This window comes from Moschus berezovskii, chromosome 10 (genome assembly GCF_049115385.1).
Source record: "Moschus berezovskii isolate FMDL1 chromosome 10, NW_MosBer_1.0, whole genome shotgun sequence".
Taxonomy (NCBI): domain Eukaryota; kingdom Metazoa; phylum Chordata; class Mammalia; order Artiodactyla; family Moschidae; genus Moschus; species Moschus berezovskii.
In genome coordinates, this window is record NC_142469.1 from 53,307,500 (window position 1) to 53,327,553 (window position 20,054).

Here is a 20,054-nt window from a genome sequence, read left to right on the forward strand (position 1 = left end):
TATATTTGAGAAGTGATAAGTCAATTTAAAGCATCGCCATACTTTAATGATGCTAAAGAATTTGTGAGAGTACCCCATTAATAACACAGGGAATTGAGGCTTAAAATGTCTTTAATAATTTTACCATTACATGCATAGCATTTAAACTTTGGCTTCTTTAAACTTATTTAAATTTAAGTTAACTTATTTAAATTCAGAGCTTCTGAAGGAGTGTTTTCATAGCATCATAAATATGGACAAAAGCAAGATGAATCTCAAATTTTCATTGTGTCAGAAATGTTTTCAAATATGCTTAAACTTGCATTGAAAATAAAAACAAGTGTCCAACTTACATGGGAGACATTCACTGGAGAAGTAGTCACTGATTGAGAATTAAGTACATGTATATGTGATATAGGCAAACAATGCACACTCCTCCCACACACACTTTTCTCAGTGTAAATAGAGGTACTTGATAATTAAGCTATCACAGAATGTAAAATGTGGGGAAAGGGTGCAGGCCTATCAAATTATAATTCATAAGAAGTATTTTATAAATTATTGATGGACTAAATCTGTCATAATAAAATGATTAAAATAATATGAGGCTGTAGTAAAAATATTGATTTTCAAAGTATATGTAAGCAGACTGTATATAATGAATCTTTGCTCAGTAAAATTTCCTATGTCTAACATCCTTTACACCAGTTACAAAAAGTAAATAGAATAAGGGAGTATAAATAGAATAGACCAAGAAACTCATAAAATATATGGAGATATCATATAGGAAGGATATTTATGTTGCCCACCTAGAATTTAAAACACTGTCATTATAGGGATAGGTTTTTCACAGTTGTATATCCAAATTCTGTTCACAGAATCATTTTTCTGTGAAAGAAAGTCATTTTCTTAAAAGACACAATGGTGTCTTTTCATATGCCCTTTATCCTCACTTTTCTTTAAAAATGCTTATTTCCTCCTATGTCTCATTGTACTTTTGTCCTCTGTAAATCAGTCAGGTGACCTGTAGGGATGCTTTCTGTGGGAGTGTTCTGTAGTCTATGAATTACACCAAGAGGAAGAATCTCAGGTGTAGTTATAGAGCAGAATCTCAAATTACTGATTTTTAATAACCTACTGCAACATCTGGAACTGAATTTTTTTAAATAGTTCAAAAAGTTACTACTTTTAGATTTTAGCATTATTATAGAGAAAACTGAAGTCACAGATGGAATCATTATTTTTATATATCACCAGGGAGCTTTAACATATTATGTTAGAATGGTTTAGACATATGACCTTCATAAATATAAAATTTTAATATGCAATCCCTTATACATGTTCTCAGAGGCCATAACATGGAGGTCAAGTATTAAACTTGAAAAAAAAATATAAAATGCCAAAGAAAATAAGAAACAATTCTTTTTATAATTCATAGTAACTTTTTTATTTTATTTTTAAAAAGCTTCCTTTTCAATTATGTTAAATTTTGTGAAATTAAATATATTGTCCATATAATTAAATACATTGATAGTTGTTTTCAGAAACATAACTATTGGAAGAGTTTTTTTAAATCATACATTTATTAGTTAAATATACAAGTTTAAATATATAGACAAGAAAATGAAAGAGATAAGAAATCTGTGAGCTTGATTAATTAAGCAAATACTAGATAAAAAATAAGAAATAATATAGATTGATATAGGAAATAGAAACATAAATTAGTGAAACATATATACATTTCTATATATAAAATCAGTAAAGCCATTAGTTATTTCTTAAAATTAACATCATAAATCTCTAGATATACTACTATAAAGTGAAATAAAAGATGAAACATTTTTTAATAAAAAACAATAAAAGAAAGCTAACATATAGCCTATAAATGATAAAATGTTAATAATATTATACATATGTCTTTGGCAATACATTTAAAATAGAAAATTTCTCCAAAATACAATGTCCTGAAACTGAGAGAAAATTGTCTACCTGTATACTTCCTATATTATTTAAAAATCTATTCATAATCAAAATCGCTGATGAGATTAATTTACCACAGAGATATTCCAAACATTTAAAAAAGAGGTAAAACCAATCTTTCCTAAAACTTCTAAAATATTAAAAATATTGAAGGAATAATTTCAAACTAGTTTATGAATCCAGCATTTATTGAAATAAAAATCTTACGAAAGCATTAGAACAAAGATAACTTACAGATCTTTGGAGCAAAGAGAGAAAAATTCTTAACAACAGCAACAAGAATACTATATAAAGTACAATCTGTATTATTAAACGATTTGATATGTGAAATACGATAATCCATCATGCCAATTGAATATATTCTGCCAATTCATGGATGACTTAGCAATTAAAAACAAAGAAAAACTATGTAATCATCTCAATATATTAAGAAACCACATTTGCCAAAATAATATTGAACATCAGCAAACATGATATCTGTTTAGGATCTTTTTATCTTTGTCCATGAAAAGTATAGAAAACAAGAATTCAGGAAAGTGAGCTCATTCTTTTAAAGTATCAGTAGGCCTATAAAATGCTAAACCAAAAGACGGCAAATCTAGTCCCATCACTTCATGGGAAATAGATGGGGAAACAGTGGAAACAGTGTCAGACTTTATTTTGGGGGCTCCAAAATCATTGCAGATGCTGATTGTAGCCAGGAAATTAAAAGACGCTTACTCCTTGGAAGGAAAGTTATGACCAACCTAGATAATATATTAAAAAGCAGAGACATTACTTTGCCAACAAAGGTCCATCTAGTCAAGGCTATGGTTTTTCCCGTCGTCATGTATGGATGTGAGAGTTGGACTGTGAAGAAAGCTGATCGCCGAAGAATTGATGCTTTTGAACTGTGGTGCTGGAGAAGACTCTTGAGAATCCCTTGGACTGCAAGGAGAGCCAACCAGTCCATTCTAAATGAGATCGATCCTGGGTGTTCATTGGAAGGACTGATGCTAAAGCTGAAATTCCAATACTTTGGCCACCTCATGCGACGAGTTGACTCACTGGAAAAGACTCTAATGCTGGGAGGGATTGGGAGTGGGAGGAGACGGGGACGACAGAATGAGATGGCTGGATGGCATCACCGACTCAATGGACATGAGTTTGAGTGAACTCCGGGAGTTGGTGATGGACAGGGAGGCCTGGCCTGCTGTGATTCATGGGGTCGCAAAGAGTCAGACACGACTGAGCGACTGAACTGAACTGAACCAATATTAGAAATGAAAAAGCAGTCATCACACTGATTCTGCAGACATTAAAAGGATAATAAGGAAAATCTACAGCCAAATCTATGCCTATCCATTTAACAACTTAGATAAAATGAATAAATTCCTTGAAAGGCACTAATTACAAAAAAAGTAGGCTGCTAATAGGTCTATACATATTAAGGAAATTGAATTCACAGTTAATAGACTCTCCCCACCCCACCCCCGACCCCCATCAAAAAAATTCTCAGGTCCGGATTTTTCACTGGTGAATTTCACTAAGCATTTATGAAGAGATAAAACCAACTCTATATAAGCCTCACCAGAAAATAGAGAGAATACTTCTCAACTCATTTGTTGAGGACAGCACTATCCCGATACCAAATTCAGACAAAGAGAGCAGAAGAAAATCAAACCTTAGCCCAATATCCATCTTGAGCACAGACTCACAATTCTGAAATAAGATAATCGGTCCATTACATCTAGCAATTTATAATAAAGCTTTACATTTAAATAAGACTCGTACAGTCCATGGGGTTGGAGAAAAGTCGGACATGACTGAGTGACTAATACTTTTAACTTTCATAACAGAAATGCAAGGCTGGTTCAGCATTCATACATTAATGAATGGTGCAAGTGTACCTAATGCCCAGGTTTTGGTTTTTCATATCACTCACCAACAAAAGGAACCAGGGTTCCTTAATCAATGGTTCATACTAGGGATATGGTATAAAATATATAGGATGTGTCTGGAGAGTCTTACTTAATACCAGAAAGTAAAGCAATGACCTAACCCCACCAAAAACACGCATGTGTGTACACACACACACACACACACACATACGCTTTCACAAAACACAGGGCCATGGCATGAATTTTCATTCTCATTACATGTGTTCAATATTGTATCAGAAGTTTTATCAGTGCATTAAGGCAAGAAGTGCCTTTTGACTACGGCAAAGCCTTTGACTGTGTGGATCACAATAAACTGTGGAAAATTCTGAAAGAGATGGGAATACCAGAGCACCTGACTTCTCTTAAGACACCTATATGCAGGTTCAGGAAGCAACAGTTAGAACTGGACATGGAACAACAGACTGGTTCCAAATAGGAAAAGGAGTACGTCAAGGCTGTATCTTGTCATCCTGCTTATTTAACTTATATGCAGTGTATATCATGAGAAACGCTGGGCTAGAGGAAGCACAAGCTGGAATCAAGATGCTGGGAGAAATGTCAATAACCTCAAATATGCCAATGACACCACCCTTATGGCAGAAAGTGAAAAGGCACTAAAAAGCCTCTTGATGAAAGTGAAAGATGAGAGTGAAAATGATGGTTTAAAGCTCAACATTCAGAAAAGTAAGATCATGGCATCTGGTCCCACCACTTCATGGGAAATAAATGGGGAAACAATGGAAACAGTGTCAAACTTTATTTTTCTGGTCTTCAAAATCACTGCAGATGGTGATTGCAGCCATGAAATTAAAAGACACTTACTCCTTGGAAGGAAAGTTATGACCAACCTAGAGAGCATATTAAAAAGCAGAGACATTACTTTGCCCCCAAAGGTCCGTCTAGTCAAGGCTATGGTTTTTCCAGTGGTCATGTATAGATGTGAGAGTTGGACTGTGAAGAAAGCTGAGTGCTGAAGAATTGATGCTTTTGAACTGTGGTGTTGGAGATGACTCTTAAGAGTCCCTTGGACTGCAAGTATATACAACCAGTCCAACCTAAATGAGACCAGTCCTGGGAGTTCATTGGAAGGATTGATTTTGAGGCTGAAATTCCAATACTTTGGCCACCTCATGCAAAGAGTTGACTCATTGGAAAAGACCCTGATGCTGGGAGGGATTGGGGCAGGAAGAGAACGGGATGACAGAGGATGATATGGCTAGATGGCATCACCGACTCGATGCACATGAGTCTGAATGAACTCCGGGAGTTGGTGATGGACAGGGAGGCCTGGCATACAGCAGTTCATGGGGTCACGAAGAGTCAGACACGACTGAGCCACTGAACTGAACTGAATAGCTTCCCAGGGCCTGTGTGCAGTTAATTTTACACCAATTATAGTTCAGTTAGTCTATACTAATTCTAAAAATCACAATGGCAGAAAAGCACATTTCATCTTATTTTAGATTTTAGCATCAATTGCTGTCACTTAGCTGTGTCTGACTCTTTGCAACTCCATGAACTGTAGCAGATCAGGCTTCCCTGTCTTTCACCATCTCCCAGAGTTTTCTCAAACTCATGTCCCTTGAGTCAGTGATGCCATCTAACCAATCATCCTCTGTCATCCCCTTCTCATCCTGCCTTCAATCTTTCCCAGAATCAGGGTCTTTTCTAATGAGTTTATTTTGCATCAGGTGGTCAAAGTATTGGAGCTTCAGCTTCAGCATCAATCATTTCATTTAAAATACAGGGTTGATTTCCTTCAGGATTGACTGGTTTGACCTTGTTGCTGTCTAAGACTGCAGGCTAAGACTGTCAAGAGTCTTCTCCAAAATCACAGTTCAAAAGCACCAATTCCTTGGTGCTCAGTCTTCTATGTGGTCCAACTCTCACATCCATACATGACCACTGGGAAAACCATAGTTTTGACTATATGGACCTTTGTTGCAAAGTTATGTTGCTGCTTTTTAATACTCTGTCTAGGTTTGCCATAACTCTTCTTTCAATGGCATGTGTCTTTTAAATTCAAAGCTGCAATCACCATCTGCACTGATTCTGGAGCCAAGGAAAATAGTCTGTAACTGTTTCCATTGTTTCCCCGTCTATTTGCCATGAAGAGATGGGACCAGATGTTGTGATATTAGTTTTATAAATGTTGAGTTTTAAGCCAGCTTTTCACACTCCTCTTCCACTTTTATCATCTTTTTAGTTCTTGTTAACTTTCTGCCATAAGGATGGTGTCATCTGCATATCTGAGGTTATTCATATTTCTCCCAGTAATCTTGATTCCAGATTGTGCCTCATCCAGCCTGGCATTTCACCTGATGTAAACTGCATACAAGTTAAATAAGCAGGGTGACAACATACAGCCTTGACGTACTCCTTTCCCAATTTGGAACCAGTTCCTTGTTCTATGTCCAGTTCTAACTGCTGCTTCTTGGCCTGAATATAGATTTCTCAGGAGGCAGGTAAGGTGGTCTTTTATTCCCATCACTTTAAGAATTTTCCACAATTTGTTTAGATCCACACAGTCAAAGACTTTAGCATAGTCAATGAAGCAGACATAGATGTTTTTGTTGGAAGTCTTCTGCCTTTTCTATGATCCAATGGATGTTGGCAATTTGTTCTCTGGTTCTTCTGCATTTTCTAAATCTAGCTCATACATCAGGAAGTTCTTGGTTAATGTACTGTTGAAGTCTAGCTTGAAGGATTTTGAGCATGACCTTTGTAAGATGTGAAATTAGCAAAATTGTGTGGTAGTTTGAATATTCTTTGGCATTGCCCTTCTTTGGGATTGGAATGAAAACTGATCTTTTCCAGGCCCGTGGCCAGTGCTGAGTTTTCCAAATTGGCTGGCATATTGAGTGCAGCACTTTCACAGCTCATCTTTTAGGATTTGAAATAGCTCAGATAAAATCCCATCACCTCTACTACCTTTGTTCATAATGATGCTTCCTTAGGAAGCATCCAGGGTGTCTGGCTCTAGGTGAGTGATCACACCATCATGGTCATCTGGGTCATTAAGATATGCTTTGTATAGTCCTTCTGTGTATCCTTGTCACCTGTTCTTAATATATTCCGCTTCTTCTAGGTCCATACCATTTCTGTCCTTTATTGTGCCAATCTTTGCGTGAAATATTCCCTTGGTATCTCTAATGTTCTTGAAGAGATCTCTAGTCTTTCCCATTCTATTGTTTTCCCCTATTCTTTGTATTGTTCACTTAGGAAGGCTTTCTAATCTCTTCTTGCTATTCTTTGGAGCTCTGCATTCAGATGAGTATGTATTTTTTTTTTCTCCTTTGCCTTTTGCTTCTCTTCTTTTCTGAGCTACTTGTAAGAACTCTTCAGACAACCATTTTGCCTTTTCACATTACTTTTTCTTGTGGATATTATTGATGACCGCTTCCTGTACAATGTTACAAACCTCCATCCATAGTTCTTCAGGCACTCTATCAGATCTAATCCCTTGAATCTATTTTTCACTTCCACTGTATAATCAATAGGGATTTTATTTAGGTCATACCTAAATGACCTAGTGATATTCCCTACTTTCTTCAATTCAAGTCTGAATTTTGCAATAAGGTACTTGTGATCTGAGCCACAGTCATTAATCATAGCATCCTTTAATCATCAATTATTTTAAAAGATATTTTACCATACAGAAAAGATTTTTTTAATAGAGGAACTAGCCATTGCTGAACAGGTATTTATCAGGCAGTGTATGAGGGCTTATCCTGCTTAATTTTTAGTAATCCCTTTTGATGTAGTGCTTTATTTTAGAAATAAAATCAGAAATTCTGAAAAGTTAGGTAAATTACTGCAGATTACAAAAAAATGCCAGAGGAAATTTAAGAAAATTGCTAAACTGAACGTTTCTAATAAAACATGATTCTCCCTAAGAATGTAGTTTGTGTTTCTGGGTATGACATTATCATATTTTCAGTTTGAAAATATCACTCTAACTTTAGTGTGGAGAACAGGTGGATGGAAGTGGTGGGAAAATATTAAAGAAGACCAAGATAGGAGAGCTAGTTCAGTGTGCTATACAGTAGACAATTGCAGTCTAGGGTAAGGCTAATGAACTGAACTACACATATTAGAAAATCTATATATTTATACATATATGTGTATATATGTGTGGCTATGTGTGTGTGTATCCTAGTGACTCTAAGAGCATGCAAAAATGTTTTTCATTTTTCAGAGCACATTAAATCATTATGAACACGGTATATTTCTCCATCTATTAGTGTCCTCTCTGATTTCTTAAACCAGTGTTTTATAGTTTTCTATATATAGGTCTTTTGTTTCTTTAGGTAGATATATTCCTAAGTATTTTATTCTTTTCATTGCAACGGTAAATGGAATTGTTTCCTAAATTTCTCTTTCTATTTTCTCATTATTAATCTATAGGAATGCAACAGATTTTTATGTGTTGATTTTATATCCTGCAACTTTACTATATTCATTGATTATCTCTAGTATTTTTCTGGTAGAGTCTTTAGGGTTTTCTGTGTAGAAGATCATGTTATCTGCAAATGGTGAGTTTTACTTCTTCTTTTCCAATTTGGATTCCTTTTATACCTTTTTCTTCTCTGATTGCTGTGGCCAAAACTTCCAAAACTATGTTGAATAGTAGTGGTGAGAGTGGACACCCTTGTCTTGTTCCTGGCTTTAGGGGAAATGCTTTCAATTTTTCACCATTGAGGATAATTTTTGCTGTGGGTTTGTCATATATAGCTTTTATTACGTTGAGGAGTGTTCCTTCTATTCCCGCCTTCTGGAGGGTTTTAATCATAAATGGATGTTGAATTTTGTCGAAGGCTTTCTTATACTGTGTTCATGGATTGGAAGAATAAATATTGTGAAAATGAATATATTGCCCAGGGTAATTTATAAGTTCAATGCAATCCCTATCAAGCTACCAACGGTGTTTTTCACAGAGCTAGAACAAATAATCTCACAATTTGAATGTAAATACAAAAAACCTCGAATAGCCATAGCAATCTTGAGAAAGAAGAATGGAACTGGGGGAATCAACGTGCCAGAACTCAGGCTCTATACAAAGCCACAGTCATTAGGACAGTATGGTACTGGCATAAGGACAGAAGTATAGATCAATGGAACAAAATAGAAAGCCCAGAGATAAACCCCTGCACCTATGGACACCTTATCTTTGACAAGGGAGGAAAGAATATTCAATGAAGAAAAGACAATCTCTTTAACAAGTGGTGCTGGGAAAACTGGTCAACCACTTGTAAAAGAATGAAACTAGAACGCTCCATAACACCATACACAAAAATAAACTCAAAATGGATTAAAGATCTAAGTGTAAGACCAGAAACTATCAAACTCCTAGAGGAGAACATAGGCAAAACACTCTCTGACATAAATCACAGCAGGATCCTCAATGACCCACCTCCCAGAATATTGGAAATAAAAGCAAAAATAAACAAATGGGACCTAATTAAAATTAAAAGCTTCTGCACAGCAAAGAAAACTATAAGCAAGGTGAAAAGACAGCCTTCAGTATGGGAGAAAATAATAGCAAATGAAGCAACTGACAGAGAATAAATCTCCAAAATATACAAGCAGCTCCTGCAGCTCAATTCCAGAAAAATTAACGAACCAATCAAAAAATGGGCCAAAGAACTAAACAGAAATTTCTCCAAACAAGACATACAGATGGCTAACAAACACATGAAAAGATGCTCAACATCACTCATAATCAGATAAATGCAAATCAAAACCACAATGAGGTACCATTTTACTCCAGTCAGAATGGCTGCTATCCAAAAATCTACAAACAATAAATGCTGGAGAGGGTGTGGAGAAAAGGGAACCCTCTTACACTGTTGGTGGGAATGCAAACTAGTACAGCCACTATGGAGAACAGTGTGGAGATTCCTCAAAAAACTGGAAATAGAACTGCCATACGACCCACAATCGCACTCCTGGGCATACACACTGAGGAAACCAGAACTGAAAGAGATACATATACTCCAATGTTCATCGTAGCACTGTTTATAACAGCCAGAACATGGAAGCAACCTAGATGTCCATCTGCACACGAATGGATAAGAAAGCTGTGGTACATTTACACAATGGAGTATACTCAGCCATTAAAAAGAATACATTTGAATCAGTTCTAATGAGGTGGATGAAACTGGAGCCTATTATACAGAGTGAAGTAAGCCAGAAGAAAAACATCAATACTGTATACTAACGCATATATATGGAATTTAGAAAGATGATAACGATAACCCTGTATGCGAGATAGCAAAAGAGACAGATGTATAGAACAGTCTTTTGGTCTCTGTGGGAGAGGGCGAGGGTGGGATGATTTTGGAGAATGGCATTGAAACATGTATATTATCATATGTGAAACGAGTCGCCATTTCAAGGTCAATGCATGATACAGGATGCTCAGTGCTGGTGCATGGGGATGACCCAGAGGGATGGGATGGGTAGGGAATTGGGAGGGGGGTTCAAGATGGAGAACACGTGTACACCCAGGGTAGATTCATGTTGATGTATGGCAAAACCAATACAATAATGTAAAGTAATTAGCCTGCAATTAAAATTTAAAAATAGAGAAATAAAGTCAATATGGTAAAAAAAAATACAATAATGTAAAGTAATTAGCTTCCAATTAAAATAAATTTAAAAAAAGAAAAATTAAAATATGAAATTAAATAAAAGAAGTGGAAAAAAATTAAATGATCAATAACAAAATTAATTATCTCTGTTTAATTTGTTTGGATCAAACAAAGAATGCTCAAACTACCACACAATTGCATTCATCTCACACGCTAGCAAAGTAATGATCAAAATTCTCCAAGTCAGGCTTCAGCAATAGGTAAACTGTGAACTTCCAGATGTCCTAGCTGGTTTTGGAAAAGGCAGATGAACCAGAGATCAAATTGCCAGCATCTGTTTGATCATCAAAAAAGCAAGGGAGTCCCAAAAAAACATCTATTTCTGCTTTACTGACTATGCCAAAGCCTTTGACTGTGTGGATCACAATAAACTGTGGAAAATTCTGAAAGAGATGGGAATACCAGAATACCTGACCTGCCTCTTGAGAAATCTGTATGTAGGTCAGGAAGTTACAATTAGAAGTGGGCATGGAACAACAGACTGGTTCCAAATAGGAAAAGTAGTACATCAAAGCTGTAGATTGTCATCCTACTTATTTAACTTATATGCAGAGAACATCATGAGAAATGCTGGGCTGGATGAAGCACAAGCTGGAATCAAGATTGCTGGGAGAAATATCAATAACCTTAGATATGCAGATGATATCACACTTATGGCAGAAAGTGAAGAAGAACTAAAGAGCCTCTTGATGAAAGTGAAAGAGGAGAGTGTAAAGGTTGGCTTAAAGCTCAACATTCACAAAACTAAGATCATGGCATACGGTCCCATCACTTCACGGCAAATAGATGGGGAAACAGTGGAAACAGTGTCAAACTTTACTTTTGGGGGCTCTAAAATCACTGAAGATGGTGACTGTAGCCATGAAATTAAAAGGCGCTACTCCTTGGAAGGAAAGTTATGACCAAACTTGACAGCATATTAAAAAGCAGAGACATTACTTTGCCAACAAAGGTCCATCTAGTCAAGGCTATGGTTTTTCTAGTAGTCCATGTATGGATGTGAGAGTTGGATTATAATGAAAGCTGAGTGCCAAAGAATTGATGCTTTTGAACTGTGGTTTTGGAGAAGACCCATTTGAAAAGACCCTGATGCAAGGAAAGATTAAGGGCAGGTTGAGAAGGGGACGAAAAAGAATGAAATGTTTGGATGGCATCACCAACTCAATGGACATGAATTTGCGTATACTCTGGGAGTTGGTGATGGACAGGGAGGCCTGGTGTGCTGCAGTCCTTGGAAGTGCAAACAGTCGAACACAACTGAGAGACTAAACTGAACTGAAGGTTAATGATTCTAAAGACTGCTTAATCTCAACTCTGTCATTAAAATTGGGCTTCCCTGTTGGCTCAGATGGTAAAGAATCTGCCTGAAATGCAGGAGAACTTTTTTGATCCCTGTTTGGGAATTTCCCCTGAGGGAAGATATGGCAACCCACTCCGTATTCTTGCCTAGAAACTTCTCATGGACAAGAGGAGCCTGGTAGGCCACAGTACTTGGGTTTGCAAAGAGTCAGATATGGCTGAGAAACTAAGCACAGCACGTCATTAAAATTAACTTACCTTATGTTTATTAGGATTTTGCATTGTCCCCATGACTTGGCTAAATATGAAAAAAACCATGTTGTTGAGTGTATAATCCTAACATTTACCAAATCCAAGCACATTAATATTGTTGTGAACTTCAGTTATAATTTAGTATCAGTTCCTTATTGCAAAATTCAGACTTAAATTGAAGAAAGTAGGGAAAATCACTAGGTCATTCAGGTATGACCTAAATCAAATTCCTAATTTAATTTAGGACTGGACTACAGCTCCCAGATTTATTTCTGGTAGGATTCCTGTATAGTCTGATAATGTGAACCAATGTTAAGCACTATTAATGTGAGGTAGAAGAGGGGAGATCATTATTTTCCAGAGTCAGTGCTGACTTAGCAGTGTTCAGAGTCACTCCAGTCAAGCCCCTGTGAAGCACTGGATTTGCTGTAGCAGCTGAGAGACTGGAAGGGGTCTTTCAGGATCATCGATTCTTGTGGTAATAGGAAAAGCTCCTAGTAAGTTCTTGATACATATTTATTTAAATTAATTTTAACTGGAGGATAATTGCTGTACAATATTGTGTTTGTTTTGTCATACATCAGCATGAATCAGCTACAGGTATACATGTGCCCCCCCCCCAGCCCGCCCTGAATTGCCCTCCCACCTCCATCCCCATTTAATGGGAATAAAAACAAAACTAAACAAATGGGACCTAACTAAACTGAAAACTTTTGCACTATGAAGGAAACTGTAAGCAAGGTGAAAAGACAGCCCTCAGAATGGGAGAAAATAATAGCAAACGAAACAACTGACAAAGAATCTCCAAAATATGCAAGCAGCTCATGCAGCTCTATACCAGAAAGACAAACAACCCAATCAAAAAGTGGTTCTTGGTATTTAAAACAACTGCTGAAGAAGACTATTGTTGAAATTACTTGATTTGTTGCTACAAGATGAATCCTTCAGTAGTTGATGGTATCCAATTTCTTTGATCTTTACTCCACCCAACCCATTCAATGGATGAGATAAGTTTCTAATCCCCTGTATTCAAGCTTGTATAATTAGAATACAAACGTTGCCTTCTTCTCTTGATTGAATCCTTATACAATATCTAATTTTATGATTCCGTTCCGTTCAGTCACTCAGTCGTGTCCGACTCTTTGCGACCCCGTGGACTGTAGCCTACCAGGCTTCTCCGTCCATGGGATTCTCCAGGCAAGAATACTGGAGTGGGTTACCATTTCCTTCTCCAGGGGATCTTCCTGACCCAGGGATCGAACCCGGGTCTCCCGCATTGGAGGCAGACGCTTTAACCTCTGAGCCACCAGGGAACCAAACTATATAAAGACTACTTCAGATGCATCTTAGGTTTTCATTGTTCTCCTCCACTCCTCGGTATACTTATATAAAATTGCTCATAAATGTTTACTTGACTTTTGAAAATAAAATTGTATTTCCTTATGTTAAACTCACAAATTCAAAATATAGATAATTTAATTTTGGATCTATAGTCCCTGGCACTGCAGAGCCTCTGCCTAGATTCACCAAATGCTCAGATTCTACTAAAAGATTAATGAAATATTTATAGTGTCAAAGGATTCCTGCCAACATTAGTAGATATAATGGTCATCTGAGTTACATTCACCCATTCCAGTCCATCTTAGTTCGCTGAGTCCTAGAATGTTGATGTTCACTCTGGAATCCCTTAGAAGAAATGGAGTAGCCATCATAGCCAACAAAAGAGTCTGTAATGCAGTGCTTGGATGCCATCTCAAACGCAACAGAATGATCTCTGTACATTTCCAAGGCAAACCATTCAATATCACGGTAATGCAAGTTGATGCACTGACCAGTAATGCTGAAGAGGCAGAAGTTGAACAATTCTATGAAGACCTACAAGACCTTCTAGAACTAACACACACACAAAAAAATGTCCTTTTAATTATAAGGGACTGGAATGCAAAAGTAGGAAGTCAAGAAACACCCGGAGTAACATGCAAATTTAGCCTTGGTGTACAGAATGAAGCATGGCAAAGGCTAATAGAGTTCTGCCAAGAGAACGCACTGGTCATGGCAAACACCCTCTTTCAACAACACAAGAGAAGACTCTACACATGGACATCATCAGATGGCCAACACCGAAATCAGATTGATTATATTATTTGCAGCCAAAGATGGAAAAGCTCTTTACAGTTAGCTAAAACAAGACTGGGAGCTGACTGTGGCTCAGATCATGAACTCCATATTGCCAAATTCAGACTGAAATTGAAGAAAGTGGAAAAAACCACTACACCATTCAGGTATGGTCTAAATGAAATCCCTTATGATTATACAGTAGAAGTGAGAAATGTTTTTAAGGAACTAGATCTGATAGACAGAGTGCCTGATGAACTAAGGATGGAGGTTCGAGACATTGCACAGGAGACAGGAATCAAGACCATCCCCAAGAAAAAGAAATGCAAAAAAGCAAAATGGCTATCTGAGAGGCTTTGCAAATACCTGTGAAAAGAGGGGAATCAGAAAGCAAAGGAGAAAAGGAAAGATATACCCATATGAATACAGAGTTCCCAAGAATAGCAAGGAGAGATAAGAAAACCTTCCTCAGTGATCAATGCAAAGAAATAGAGGAAAACAATAAAATGAGAAAGACTAGAGATCTCATCAAGAAAATTAGAGCTACCAAGGGAACATTTCATGCAAAGATAGGCTAGATAAAGGACAGAAATGGTAGGGACCTAACAGAAGCTGAAGATATTAAGAAGTGGTGACAAGAAAACACAGAAGAACTGTGCAGAATAGATCTTCATGATCCAGATAATCACAATGGTGTGATCATTCACCTAGAGCCAGACATCCTGGAATGTGAAGTCAAGTGGGCCTTAAGAAGCATCAATATAAACAAAGGTAATGGAGGTGATGGAATTCCAATTGAGCTATTTCAAATCCAGAAAGATGATGCTGTTAAAGTGCTGCACTCAATATGCCAGCAAATTTGGAAAACTCAGCAGTGGCCACAGGACTGGAAAAGGTTAGTCTTCATTCCAATCCCAAAGAAAGACAATGCCAAAGAATGCTCAAACTACTGCACACTTGCACTCATCTCACACACTAGTAAAGTGATGCTTAAAATTCTCTAAGCCAGGCTTCAGCAATACGTGAATCATGAACTTCCAGATGTTCAAGCTGGTTTTAGAAAAGGCAGAAGAAACAAAGATCAATTTGCCAACATCTGCTAGATCATCAAAAAAGCAAGAGAGTTCCAGAAAAACATCTATTTTTGCTTTATTGACTATGCTAAAGCCTTTGACTGTGTGGATCACAATAAACTGTGGAAAATTCTGACAGAGATGGGAAAAGCAGACCACCTGACCTGCCTCTTGAGAAACCTGTATGCAGTTCAGGAAGCAGCAATTAGAACTGGCCATGGAACAACAGACTGGTTCCAAATCAGGAAAGAAATCCGTCAAGGTTGTGTATTGTTAACCTGCTTATTTAACTTATATGCAGAGTCCATCATGAGAAACCATGGGCTGGAAGAAGCACAAGCTGAAATCAAGATTGCTGGGAGAAATATCAATAACCTCAGATATGCAGATGACACCACCCTTATGGAAGAGAGTGAAGAAGAACTAAAGAGCTTCTTGATGAAAGCAGAAAAGGAGAGTGAAAATGTTGGCTTAAAGCTCAACATTCAGAAAACTAAGATCATGGCATCCGGTCCCATCACTTCATGGCAAATAAATGGAGAAACAGTGGAAACAGTGGCTGACTTTATTTTCCTGGGTTCCAGAATCACTGCAGATGGTGATTGTAGCCAAGAAATTAAAAGATACTTACTCCTTGGAAGGACAGTTATGACCAACTTAGACAGCATATTCAAAAGCAGAGACATTACTTCGTCAACAAAGGTCTGTCTAGTCAAGGCTGTGGTCATGTATGGATGTGAGAGTTGGACTGTGAAGAAAGTTGATCGCCAAAGAATTGATGTTTTTGAACTGTGGTGTTGGAGAAGACTCCTGAAACTCCCTTGGACTGCAAGTAGATCTAACCAGTCCTTTCTAAAGGAGATCAGTCCTGGGTGTTCATTGGAAGGACTGATGTTGAAACTGAAGCTCCAATACTTTTCCACCTGATGGGAAGAGCTGACTCATTGGAAAAGATCCTGATGCTGGGAAAGATTGAAGGTGAGAGGAGAAGGGGACGACAGAGAATGAGATGGTTGGATGGCCTCACCGACTCAGTGGACATGGGTTTGTGTGGACTCCAGGAGTTGGTGATCAACAGGGATTCCTGGCATGCTGCAGTTAATAGGGTCGCAAAGAGTAGTACACGACTGAGCTACTGAACTGAACTGAACTTATAGTGTCAAGTGAATTCATTTTTATCCAGGGATCTACTATCATGCTATATAGTTTGAAAATAATAGAAGTGCTATGACAGTGTCCATATGGTCTGGGGAAGTATAGAGATATGCTTTATGTAGAGTTTATATTGTCTTTCCCTCTACATAGTAAAAGAGTCTCTGAAACAAATATTGGAGAATTAATCGTATGGAGCCAGTTTTATTATTTTTAACAAACTAAAATTCGAGTAATCCATAATAGTTCTTGATAACTTTTAAAAAAGGGAAACATCTCATTCACTTAAACGAAAAATGTGAAATGAATTCCATGAAGAAAAAATTACCCAGGGGATATTCTGAATTTTGCAGAACAAAAGACTTGCCCATTTTCCTTTTATTAGCTTTGTAGACATAACCGCAAAATTAACAAACCGTGAAATTCAACACCACACCAAACAGTAACAGATCCCTGACTTTGCAGTTGCTAGAGCAAAAATCAACAAATATATTTCAAGAATTGAAAGAGAGATCATTTTGCTGCTTTTGAAAATTCAGACATTTACATGCTTTATCCATATCCATTTAGAAAATATTCATTTTCAATGTACACTCTAGATCAGTGGTACAATATAGGAAACATATCAAAACTTATTAGAACATTGCCATCATATATTAACTTGTAAATAAAACTTGTAGATAACAATGATAATCACAAATACTTTATGGAATTATAAATACCTTATATTTGTGTGTGTTATTCCAGATCTACTTACAAAAGCTGTTTATTTTAAAATTTATCTCAAAATTATATCTCTAAGTAAAGTAATATTCTAATAACGATTTTTCTTTCATTTCTTCACAGGATTACCAATATTAATTTTGTGGAGAATTTTATTGCTATATGTGTTTAGAATTCTCTTAGAATGCTTACATTTTGTGTAAAATCTCTGAAATTATTGAGATGAAATTTAGTCCATTTACAAATATACTTCTAACCTAAAAAATAAAATCATACTCTTTGATACTCTTAGGATCTTATACCAAGGATAGGATCAGAGATATACAAGAAAATTTATGTGCCAATATGGTCAGCTGCATATCAGCAGTATTTCTAAAGTGAAAAATGGAAGATAAGCTAAATATACAATGATAGTGGAATGATTAAATACAGTGTATTCATATAAGGAACCATGCAGCTCTAAGTATTCATGTTTTGAATGCATGCATGATCAGTCATGTCCAACTCTTTGCTACCCCATGGACTTTAGCCCATCAGGCACCTCTGTCCATGGAATTTCCAGGAGAGAATACTGGAGTGGGTTGCCATTTCCTCCTCCAGAGTATCTTCCCAAACCAAGGATCCAACCCAAGTCTCTTGCATATCCTGTTTGGAAGGCAGATTCTTTACCACTATGTCACCTAGGTAGAAGGGACTGTTAAATTACATGGAGAAATTGCTTATATTATAATGAGAAATAAAATGACAATTTTTTATTACATTTATAAAATATCAGCTTCCACTCAAGGGAAAAATGCAAATGCACAAACATATATACAAAATTTTTACTGGTATATATGTAAAGAAGAATGTTAATGATGGTTATTTCTGAGATGAGAATATAAGTAGGCTTTTTCCTTTATCTCCTTCTTTACATATTTATTTCTAGTTCTTAAAATTTTCTATGATAAACATAAACAAAAATGTAACACATGGTCCTATTTTAGAAACTTAATAGTAGAAGAGAGTTTGATAAGTCAATGACTTGTACAATAAGTAAAGTATATTTTATGTGAATTCAGTTTATGTGAATTGTATAATAATTGACATTATGAGAACAGTAGCAGTAATGCACTATAGTAAGGATTTTTTAAATTTATGTCATAAAAATATTTTAAGTATTCATAATATTATCAATCAGTTCAGTTCAGTTCAGTCACTCAGTCGTGTCTACCTCTTTGCGACCCCATGAATCACAGGACACCAAGCCTCCCTGTCCATCACCAACTCCCGGAGTTCACTCAAACTCTTGTCCATCGAGTTGGTGATGCCATCCAGCCATCTCATTCTCTGTCGTCCCTGTCTCTTCCCACTCCCAATCCTTCCCAGCATCAGAGTCTTTTCCAGTGAGTCAACTCATCGCATGAGGTGGCCAAAGTATTGGAGTCTCAGCTTTAGCATCAGTCCTTCCAATGAACACCCAGGATCGATCTCCTTTAGAATGGACTTGTTGGATCTCCTTGCAGTCCAAGGGATTCTCAAGAGTCTTCTCCAGCACCACAGTTCAAAAGCATCAATTCTTTGGCGATCATCTTTCTTCACAGTCCAACTCTCACATCCATACATGACCACTGGAAAAACCATAGCCTTGACTAAACGGACCTTTGTTGGCAAAGTATTGTCACTGCTTTTTAATATACTATCTACGTTGGTCATAGCTTTCCTTCCAAGGAGTAAGCGTCTTTTAATTTCATGGCTGCAATCAGCATCTGCAGTGATTTTGGAGCCCCCAAAAATAAAGTCTGACACTGTTTCCACTGTTTTTCCATCTATTTCCCATGAAGTGATGGGACCAGATGCCATGATCTTTGTTTTCTGAATGTTGAGCTTTAAGCCAACCTTTTCACTCTCCTCTTTCACTTTCCTCAAGAGGCTTTTTAGTTCCTCTTCACTTTCTGCCATATTATCAAAATAATATCCATAGTTCAAGTAAAGGAGAACTTATAACAAATTTACCTACCCATATATGAAAAAAAGGGTCTGATTTGTGAAAACTTCTCAGAGGAAAAAATAAGCTGAGACAGGAAGGATCAATAGAATAGGTATAAAGTAGAATAAAAGATCATTTTGAACAGACAGTAGCTTTAGCTAAGATGCAAAACTGGAACAATGAACATTTGAAGAGCTGTAAAGCCCCAGTATTAGAAGGAGATGACTTTGACAGAGTAACTTGAGGTGATCCTGGAAATATAGGTGGGCCTTGTTTAGGCAGGGTCTTCTACCACCTGAAGAAAGCTATCTTTTATTGTGGGGACATTGCAAAGCAAGTTTCTTAGTAAAGACATAGCATTGTCACGTATTTAAATGGTTATTCTCTGCACTGTAGAGACTAGATTGAAGGACCAGGCTCAGCAAACGGATGTTAGAACATTAACAATAAACTGAGAATGATGGTAACCTGGACAAGAGTTGTGGCAATAAAGATGGATAGTAATAAGCAGTTTTGTGAGATCTAGGGCTGATGTAGTAGGAGAAATCATGCATGACTCAAGCTTGAGAAACTGGGTAAATGAGGATGGCATTTAATTTAAACTGAACTTTGGGTGTGGAGAAGATTTAGAAGAAAATAGTAAATCCAGTTTGACATGTTCATTTTCAGGTATCTTTTTGATATGTAAGTAGAGATTTTGAATAGGTGATTTGGTATTTACAGATGAAGCTCAGAAAACAGTATAGACTTGGAATTTGTATTAATGCAGATGGTCAAATTTCTCTCTATGGGCCTGGACATCTCTTATTGCTTGCCATTCGAATAATGATTTTTTTATTTTTGTCCTTGGGGAAATGTATGATTCATAAACTAGGAGTAAGTGTTAAATAAAATACACAAATATCTATGTTTCTTTCAAATATTATTACAAGGAAAA